Consider the following 10904-nt stretch of genomic DNA (forward strand, 5'->3'; position numbering starts at 1 on the left):
TTGTATTGGTAGAGACCTTTATGGGTGTTGATTGTGAGGTATTTTTTTGATGCTTCTTCTACCTCCATTTGCAGATACGCCTGGGCCAGATCAATCTTAGTGAAGCGTTTCCCTCCAGATAGCGAGGCGAAAATATCTTCAATCCGCAGAAGTGGATATTGTACGGTGTGAAGGATCAGGTTCACTGTTACCTTAAAGTCCCCACAGATGCGAACCTTCCTTGGTTCCCCAGGCGTGCTGCTCAACGACTTTTTCATCACAGGGACGATGGGTGTAGCCCACTCGCTCCAGTCTACCTTGGACAGTAAACCTGAACGTTCCAGACTCTCCAGCTCTGCTTCGACGGCTGGGCGGATCGCATAAGGTATCGGTCTGGCCTTAAAAAATTTTGAGCTTGCATTTTCTTCAATTTTAATCGCCGCTGTCATGCCTTTTAGTGTTCCGAGTCCTTGCTGGAACACTTCTTTCACGTCAGTTAGGATCTTTGACAGTCGCCCAGGTGTGACGTCGTCATCCTTTTTGTCAGCCACAGTCAGTGCCTGTATGGAATTCCAATCCAGTTGTATTTTCCAGATCCATTCACGTCCCAGTAATGGTGGTCCTCCATCTTGCAATACATACAGGTCTAGTTTTGGTGTTTCCTTACCGTTATATTTAAAGGTCACCCTTATTTTTCCTTTGGGGTAGACTTTTTGCCCCGTGTACGTCTTCAAAATAATTTTTGTGTCTCTCAAGGGTATGCGTGAGAACAGCCGCTCGTAGTCCCGTCGGTTTATGACTGTTAGGGCTGATCCTGTGTCCAATTCCATCTTTACCTGGACTCCTGCTATCTTGAGAGTGACCCAAATGGTTCGGTGATCCTCCGTTGTGATCACATTATTTAGTTTCAGACAACTCAGTTCCCTGCTTTCGGAGTCGTTATCACTCTTTTGTTCATCTGAACTATTCTCCGTCATCTTATGTATCTTCTTGTACTTTCCTTTGATAGGTTTCTTAATGCTGGTTTTCTTTCCCGACCTGCAGACTCGTGCTATGTGTCCTATTTTTCCACACTGTCTGCACACTTTGTCTTTGAACCAGCAATCATTCTGGTCGTGTGTTGTTCTGCCGCAGCGATAGCACTTCTCTGTTACATATGACATTTAGTTTGTGCCAGATTCTTGCAGTCTCTGTTGTATCTCTGCAGCGCCCCGTGCTGCTGCTTCATATGATACCGCAATGCTGAAAGCCTTTTCCAGCATAATGTCCTTTTCAGATAAAAGCCATTTCTGGGTTCCTTCACTTTGAAGCCCACACACAAACTTGTCCCTTAAGGTATCTACCAGCCCTGCTCCAAACTGGCAGTGTTTCGATAGTTTGCGCAGTTCTGTTAAATAATCAGCATTGCTTTCATCCTTATGCTGGTTCCATTTGTGAAAATTGAATCTTTCTGCTATCAGCAGCGGTGTGGGGTTTAAATGTTCCTGTAGTATCGTTACTATGTCTTCAAAACTCTTTTCCATTGGCTTCGTTGGGGTTACTAGATTTCGTAATAAACCATACGTCTTTGCACCCATTAAATTTAACAATACCGACACTTTCTTGTCATCTGACACCTCATTTGCCTTGCAGTACACCTCTATTCATTCGACATATGTAGTCCAATCTTCGACTTCATTGTCAAATGCGGTGATACTGCCACTCTTCGGCATTTTGGGTGTGGTTTAAAATGGCGTCTCCCAATGACTTAAAATGGCGTCTCCCGTGCTGTCCTTCCTCCCCTGCTGCTGCCAACGCTGCTCCCGGCAGTTCTCATTGCAAAGGCGGCGCCCTGTAGGTTTTGCGCGCTTCTCCTGTGCTGCTGCCAACGCCACTCTCGGCGGTCCTCGTGGCAATGGCGGCGCCTCGCGGGTTTCTGCGCGTCTCTCTCTCCCTCTCTCCGACGCTGCTCGGCCCCTGAACACCCGCTGTGCCCTGTACGCTCTGCCCTCTCTCTCTCTCCCCTGTCGACGCTGCTCGGCCCTTTGCTGTGCCGCTCGGTCGAGCTCTAGCCGCCGCTGTCCGGGAAGGGTCTGCACACTACCTGTTGCCAGCCCATTTCGCTGGACCACCTCGACTGGAAAGCCAAGCCTGGCTCTCGACAGCCTCCCCCGCAATTCTCGAGTCTCTGCTGGATGACTGGGCGGTTGCCCGTGGTCGACACCTGAGTCTCTGGCCTTGACCTCCAATCCACTGATCTCCAGGAACGAATCCCCAGGAGGTGATGCAGAGTTGCAGGTAGGTTCGAACTTGCCTTGTCGCCAATGTTGTGTCCGTGTATAATAAGACACAGACTGCAGGAGAACGGTACAACAGGTGTTTACTAAACGTGGCTCACAGTGGAACTGATCTGTACAGATTGCTACTCAGTGTTATATGCAGGTGTGGTCACTGCCAGTACTGCAGTATACATGAGGTGTAAAAGATAGTTCCCCCCCCCTTAAACGTATATACATTACAGTGAGGGTAGTAAGTTTGATGTAGTCTATATGGATTTTAGCAAGGCTTTTGATCATTTCCCACATGGCAGACTGGTCATGAAAGTAAAAGCCCATGGGATCCAAGGGAAAGTGGTAAGTTGGATCCAAAATTGGCTCAGAGGCAGGAAACAAAGTGTAATGGTCGAAGGGTGTTTTTGTGACTGGAAGACTGTTTCCAGTGTGGTTCCGCAGGGCTTAGTACTGGGTCCTTTGTTTTTTGTGGTATATATCAATGATTTGGACTTGAATGTTGGAAGTATGATTAAGAAGTTTGCAGACGATACAAAAATTGGCCGTGTGGTTGCTAATGAAGAAGGAAGCTGTAGACTGCAGGAAGATATCAATGGACTGGTCAGGTGGGCAGAACAGTGACAAATGGAATTCAATCCGGAGAAGTGTGAGGTAATGCATTTGGGGAGGGCTAACAAGGCAAGGGAATACACTATAAATAACAACATCAACAACTTGTATTTATATAGCATCTTTAATGTAGTAAAATGTCCCAAGGCGCTGCACAGGAGTATTTTAAGACAAAAAATTTGACCAATCCACATAAAGATAACTTAGGGTAGGTGACCAAAAGCTTAGTCAAAGAGGTAGGTTTTAGGGAGCGTCTTAAAGGAGGAAATGAGGGAGCGAGTCGGACAGGTTTAGGCAGGGAATTCCAGAGCTTAGGGCCTAGGCAACAGAAGGGACGGCCACCAAAGGTTGAGCGATTATAATCAGGGATCCTCAAGAGGGCAGATTTAGAGGAGCACAGATATCTTAGGGGTTGTGGGGCTGGAGGAGATTACAGAGATAGGGAGGGGCGAGGCCATGGAGGGATTTGACAAGGATGAGAATTTTGAAATCGACGCGCTGCTTAACCGGGAGCCAATGTAGGTCAGCAAGCACATGGGGTTATGGGTGAACGGGACATGATGCGAGACACGAGCAGCTGAGTTTTGGATGACCTCAAGTTTACGTAGGGTGGAATGTGGGAGGCCAGCCAGGAGTGTTTTGGAATAGTCAAGTCTAGAGGTAACAAAGGCATGGATGAGGGTTTCAGCAGCGGATGAGCTGAGGCAAGGGGCGGAGACGGGCGATGTTATGGAGGTGGAAGTAGGCGGTCTTAGTTATGCCGCGGATATGTGGTCAGAAGCTGATTTCAGGGTCAAATATGACACCAAGGTTGCGAACAGTGTGGTTCAGCCTCAGACAGATGTTAGGGAGAGGGATGGAGTCAGTGGCTCGGGAACGGGGTTTGTGGCGGGGACCGAAAACAATGGCTTCGGTCTTCCCAATATTTAATTGGAGAAAATGTTTGCTCATTCAGAACTGTATGTGGGACAAGCAGTCTGACAATTTAGAGACCGTGGAGGGGTCGAGAGAAGTGGTGGTGAGGTAGAGCTGGGTGTCGTCAGCGTACATGTGGAAACTGACGCTGTGTTTTCAGATGATGTCGCCAAGGGGCAACATGTAGATGAGAAATAGGAGGGGGCCAAAGATAGATCCCTGGGGGACACCAGAGGTAACGATGCGGGATGGGAAGAGAAGCCGTTGCAGGTGATTCTCTGGTTGCAATTAGATAGATAAGAATGGAACCAGGCGAGTGCAGTCCCACCCAGCTGGATGACGGTGGAGAGGCTTTGGAGAAGGATGGAGTGGTCAAACGTGTCAAAGGCTGCAGACAAGTCAAGAAGTACGAGGAGGGATAGGTGGTAGGACACTGAGAAGTGCAGAGGACCAGAGGAACTTGGAGTGCATGTCCACAGATCCTTGAAGGTAGCAGGACAGGTAGATAAGGTGGTTAAGAAGGCACACAGGTTACTTGCCTTTATTAGCTGAACATAGAATACAAGAGCAGGGAGGTTATGCTTGAACTGTATAAAACACTAGTTAGGCCGCAGCTAGAGTACTGCGTACAGTTCTGGTCACCACAGTACAGGAAGGATGTGATTGCACTGGAGTGGGTGCAGAGGAGATTTAGGAGGATGTTGCCTGGGCTGGGGAATTTTAGATATGAGGAAAGATTGGATAGGCTGGAGTTGTTTTCTTTGGAATAGAGGAGGCTGAGGGGAAACCTAATTGAGGTGTATAAAATATGAGGGGCCTGGATAGAATGGATAGGATGGGCCTATTTGCTTTAGCAGAAGGGTCGATAACCAGGGGGCACAGATTTAAAGTAACTGGATGGAGGATTAGAGGGGAGTTGAGGAGAAATCTTTTCCCCAGAGGGTGGTGGGGTCTGGAACTCACGGCCTGAAAGGGTGGTAGAGGCAGAGACCCTCATCACATTTTAAAAGTACTTGGATATGCACTTGAAGTGCAGAAACCTACAGGGCTACGGACCAAGAGCTGGGAAGTGGGATTAGGCTGGATAGCTCGTTGTTGGCTGGCACGGACTCGATGGGCCGAAATGGCCTCCTTCCGTGCTGTAACTTTCTATGATTCTATGATTCTACAAGGACAGGTTGGAGAAGCTGGATTTGTTTTCATTAGAGCAAAGGAGGTTGAGGGGTGATTTGATGGCAGTGTACAAGATTATGGCGGGTTTGGATAGACTAGACAGGGAAAGGCTGTTCCCACTAGTTGATGGTGCAGGACTAGGGGACACAGATTTAACGATTTGGGCAAGAGATACAGGGGGGATGTGAGGCAGAACTTTTTTACGCAGTGAGTGGTGATGACCTGGAATTCACTGCTGACGGAAGTGGTGGAAGTGGAGACATTCAATGTTTTCAAGGGGAGACTGGATAGGAACTTGAGGGAAATAAACTTGCAGGGCTACGGGGATAGAGCGGGGGAATGGGACTGACTGGATTGCTCTACAGAGAGCTGGCATGGACTCGATGGGCCGAATGGCCTCCTCGTGTGCCCTTATGACTCTATGACTCTATGACTCTGCTTTCAGATGAGCTGCCTTGAGAAGCATGGAGTTCGAGTAAATGCGTTGTGTCCCAACTTCGTTGACACTCTGCTTTTGAGCAATCTGCAAATGGCTGAGAAGTTTGCATATCTGAAGGAGAAAGTGCAGGGAATGATTGCAGAATTTGGAGTTATAACGTAAGTATAAAACAGTCAGAAAGGGGTGAGTTGGTTTCTGGATGGTCAAATGTCTACATAGAGCATTTGTACGGTGATGTCACACAGTCATTTCTGGGCGGGTGTCCTTGAGGGACAGAGGTGACACCGAATGATGTCTGCATCATCTGGCATTAACCCTGGATTTGAATATTTGATTTGAGGAATCTGCAGATTGATGTTGTAGTGGTAGGGGATAGTATCATAAGGGGGATAAATAGGGTTCTTTGCAGCCGAGAGCGAGAGTCCCGAAGATTGTGTTGCCTGCCCGATGCCAGGGTTAAGGACATCTCCTCTGGGCTGGAGAGAAACTTGGAGTGGGAGGGGGAGGATCCAGTTGTCGTGGTCCATGTTGGTACCAACGACATAGATAGGACAAGGAAAGAGGTTCTGCTGAGGGAGTATGAGCAGCTAGGGGCCAAATTAAAAAGCAGAACGACAAGGGTAATAATCTCTGGATTACTACCTGAGCCACGAGCAAATTTGGCTAGGGTAAATAAAAATCAGAGAGTTAAATGCGTGGCTCAAAGACTGGTGTGGGAGAAATGGATTTTGCTTCTTGGGACACTGGCACCAGTACTACGACAGGAGAGAGCTGTTCCATTGGGACGGACTTCACTTGGCCAGTGCTGGGACTAGAATCCTGGCGAATTGAATAACTGGGGCTGCAGAGAGGGCTTTAAACTAATTAGTGGGGAGGAGGTTTCAAGAGAGCGAAAAATAAAAATGTCAGCGGCGAAGGCAATAGAGCGTGTCAGGAAGGGACAGAATATATAAAGATAAAGGTAAAGTAGTAAAGGGGGTAAAAGCAGGAATAAATTGTCACAAAACATATTTAAAAGTTCTTTATCTGAATGCACGCAGCATTTGTAACAAAATAGACGAGTTGACGGTACAAATAACTACACATGGGTATGATCTGGTGGCCATTACAGAAACATGGGTGCAAGGTGACCATGACTGGGAACTAAACATCCAGGGGTATTTGACTATTAGGAAGGACAGACAGGAAGGAAAGGGGGTGGGGTGGCTATGTTAATAAAGGATGGAATCACTGCAATAGTCAGAAATGATATTGGGTCAAAGGATCAGGATAGTGAAACAGTTTTGGTGGAGATAAGGAATAATAAGGGGAAAAAGTCACTAGTGGGTGTAGTTTATAGGCCCCCTAACAGTTGCAACTCTATTGGTCGGAGTATAAATCAGGAAATAGTTGGGGCTTGCAATAAGGGAACAGCTATAATCATGGGAGATTTTAACTTTCATATTGACTGGACAATTCAAATTGGGCAGGGCAGCCTTGAGGAAGAGTTCATAGAGTGCATTAGGGACGGGTTCCTTGAGCAGTATGTTACTGAACCAACCAGGGGGCAGGCAATCTTAGATCTGGTCCTGTGTAAGGAGACAGGATTAATAAAAAATGTCCTAGTAAAGGATCCCCTTGGAATGAGTGACCGTAACATGGTTGAATTCCAAATTCAGTTGGAGGGTGAGAGAGTTGGATCTCAAACCAGCGTACTAAGCTTAAATAAAGGAGACTGTGAAGGTGTGAGAGCAGAGTTGACTAAAGTGGACTGGGAAAATAGATTAAGGTGTAAGACGGTACAGGAGCAGTGGTGTACATTCAAGGAGATATTTCACAACTTTCTAGAAAAATATATTCCACTGAGGAAAAAGGGACGTAAAAGAAAAGACAGCCATCCGTGGCTAAGTAAAGTAATAAAGGATAGTATCCGACTGAAAACAAGGGCATATAAAGTAGCCAAATCTAGTGGGAGGATAGAAGATTGGGAAGCATTTAAAAGCCAGCAAAGAATAACTAAAAGATTAATTAAGAAAGGGAAGATAGATTATGAAAGTAAACTGGCAAAAAATATAAAAACAGATCGCAAGAGTTTCTACAGTTATATAAAAAGAAAAAGGGTGGCTAAAGTGAATGTTGGTCCCTTGGAGGACGAGACCGGGAAATTAGTAGTGGGGAACATGGAGATGGCAAATACGCTGAACAAATATTTTGTATCAGTCTTTACAGTAGAGGACACTAAAAATATCCCAACACTGGACAAACAGGGGGCTATGGGGGGGAGGAGCTAAACACGATTAAAATCACTAAGGAGATGGTACTCGGTAAGATAATGGGACTTAAGGCGGATAAATCCCCTGGACCTGATGGCTTACATCCTAGGGTCTTGAGAGAAGTAGCGGCAGGGATTGCGGATGCATTGGTGGTAATTTTCCAAAACTCCCTGGATTCAGGAACGGTCCCAGCAGATTGGAAAACTGCTAATGTAACGCCCTTATTTAAAAAGGGAGGCAGACAAAAGGCTGGAAACTATAGACCAGTTAGCCTAACATCTGTGGTTGGTAAAATGTTGGAGTCCATTATTAAGGAAGCAGTAACAGGACATTTGGATAAGCATAATTTAATCGGACAGAGTCAGCACGGTTTTATGAAGGGGAAATCATGCTTGACAAATTTGCTCAAATTCTTTGAGGACGTAACAAACAGGGTGGATAAAGGGGAACCAGTGGATGTGGTGTATTTGGACTTCCAAAAGGCATTTGACAAGGTGCCACACAAAAGATTACTGCACAAGATAAAAAATCACAGGATTGGGGGTAATATATTGGCATGGATGGAAGATTGGCTATCGAACAGAAAACAGAGAGTGGGGATAAATGGTTCATTCTCGGGTTGGCAATCAGTAACTAGTGGTGTTCTGCAGGGGTCAGTGCTGGGACCCCAACTCTTTACAATCTATATTAACGATTTGGAGGAGGGGACCAAGTGCAACGTATCCAAGTTTGCCGACGATACAAAGATGGGAGGGAAATCAGTGAGTGAGGAGGACATAAAAAACCTGCAAAAGGACATAGACAGGCTAAGTGAGTGGGCAGAAATCTCGCAGATGGAATATCATTTTGGAAAGTGTGAGGTTATGCACTTTGGCAGAAAAAATCAAAGAGCAAGTTATTATCTAAATGGAAAGAAACTGCAAAGTGCTACAGTACAAAGGGATCTGGGGGTCCTGGTGCATGAAACACAAAAGGTTAGTATGCAGGTACAGCAGGTGATCAATCAATCAATCAATCAATCAACTTTATTGTCATTGTTAGTGCACAAGTGCAGTACAACGAAATGTAGGCTTGCGGCTCCCGAGAGTGTACATTTAGATTAAGACATTTAAACATTCAACATTCATTTGGCTTGTAATACATTAACATAAACATAATAAAGTGCATTGGCAGATGTGCAGGCTTTAGAGTTTATTTGTGGAGTTCAGTAGGATGACAGCCCTGGGAAAGAAGCTGTTCCTAAATCTGGTCGTTCGGGTGCGAATGCATCTGTAGCATCTCCCAGATGGCAGGAGGGTGAACAGACTGTGGCTGGGGTGGGTAGGGTCTTTGATGATGGTCCGTGACCTCCGTAAACAGCGTTTCTGGCATATGGGCTCTATGGTCGGTAGCTGGGTGCCGGTAATGCGTTGGGCAGTTTTGACTACCCGCTGCAGGGCTTTCCGGTCATAGTAGCTACAGCTGCCATACCATACTGTGATACAGTTCGTCAGGATGCTCTCTATTGTGCAGCGGTAAAAGTTAGAGAGGATCAGGGGTGACAGGTTACATCCCTTCAGCCTCCTTAGGAAATATAGGCGCTGCTGGGCCTTCTTCACCAGAGAGGAGGTATTGAGGAACCAGGAGAGGTCTTCCGTGATGTGGACTCCGAGGAACTTAAAGCTGTCCACCCTTTCCACCACAGCCCCATGGATGTGGATGGGGGTGTGACTTCCGCCTTTAGACTTCCTGAAGTCCACAATGATTTTTTTGGTTTTCTTGATGTTGAGGGCCAGGTTGTTATCGGCGCACCACTTCACGAGATGCTGGACCTCCTCCCTGTAGGCTGACTCATCATTGTTGGTGATCTGGCCAATGGAATCTTGGCTTTTATTGCAAGGGGGATGGAGTATAAAAGCAGGGAAGTCTTGCTTCAGTTATACAGGGTACTGGTGAGGCCACACCTGGAATACTGCATACAGTTTTGGCTTCCATATTTCAGAAAAGATATACTTGCTCTCGAGGCAGTTCAGAGAAGGTTCACTCGGTTGATTCCGGAGATGAGGGGGTTGACTTATGAGGAAAGGTTGAGTAGGTTGGGCCGCTACTCATTGGAATTCAGAAGAATGAGAGGCGATCTTATCGAAACATATAAGATTGTGAGGGGGCTTGATCGGGTGGATGCGGGGAGGATGTTTCCACTGATGGGTGAGACTAGAACTAGGGGGCATAATCTTAGAATAAGGGGCTGCCGTTTCAAAGCTGAGATGAGGAGAAACTTCTTCACTCAGAGGGTAGTAAATCTGTGGAATTTGCTACCCCAGAGAGCTGTGGAAGCTGCGACATTAAATAAATTTAATACGGAGATAGACTGTTTCCTTGCTGATAAGGGAATTAAGGGTTACGGGGAATGGGCAGGGAAGTGGACGTGAGTCTAGGTTCGGATCAGCCATGATCCTATTGAATGGCGGAGCAGGCCCGAGGGGCCGTATGGCCTACTCCTGCTCCTACTTCTTATGTTTTTATGATGTCAATAATGTGAGAGCAGAGTCGCTGACAGCCCCTGAAACCCCGATGGTGCTGAACTGCTTTGACCCGCTGAGATGGTTTGTGATCTGGTTCTGGTGCATTTTAAACTGATTGGGTGAATCTTCAGGAATTCCGTCTGATTTTCCAGGCCATCCCAGGTTGCCGAGGGATTCTTGCAGCTTGTCCTGGATCAGACCAGGAATGGGGCGGTGATGATGATGTTGAAGGACGGCAAGATTGAGTATCAGGTCGATCCTCTGGGCCTTCTTGCAGAAACTCAGAAACCTACTTAAAGATCTAACGAACGCGAGCAACGAACCGCTGAGAATAATGAAAAGTTCAGGAATAAAATGATTAACCCTTTAATTGCTGGTGTTGGTGCTCTCACTGTTTTCACATTGAAATGTTGGTTACAAATCAAAACTGATCAATAAACTTCAAAATAACCTCGTTTTACAGAAGTGTCTGTTCATAATAGAGAATGTAGCGACGGTATTTGTTCGTGACGTTGGGTGAGATATAAATGTTGGCCAGGGCACTGGGAGATCTTGGCAGCTGGGAAATACAGTTGGACAGCCATTTCCCACCGCTGCTTATCATTACAGGGGGTTTGAGAATCAGCAAGGCAGTGCTCACTACCTCTAACACCGTGTAAAGGTCCGAAAAGCATCATCAGATCCCGATTTTAAATATATTCATTAGGCCCGGCCCTTAAGTTAAGGCCTGTTCAAAAATCCCATCGGGTGAGGCAGCAAGTAA

The 10904-nt window shown here is 46.4% G+C and overlaps 1 long non-coding RNA gene across 1 annotated transcript; it reads left to right on the forward strand.

Annotated features, from left to right (window-relative positions):
- Nucleotides 1-4047: 4047 nt before the first annotated feature.
- On the forward strand, nucleotides 4048-10592 carry LOC147114405 (uncharacterized). Its single transcript, XR_015079169.1, has 2 exons — nucleotides 4048-5543; nucleotides 10294-10592. It is a non-coding gene; the product is annotated as an uncharacterized LOC147114405 (long non-coding RNA).
- Nucleotides 10593-10904: the final 312 nt, after the last annotated feature.

Source organism: Somniosus microcephalus, chromosome 8 (genome assembly GCF_052327205.1).
Source record: "Somniosus microcephalus isolate GS21.2 chromosome 8, FLI_Smic_1.0, whole genome shotgun sequence".
Lineage (NCBI taxonomy): Eukaryota > Metazoa > Chordata > Chondrichthyes > Squaliformes > Somniosidae > Somniosus > Somniosus microcephalus.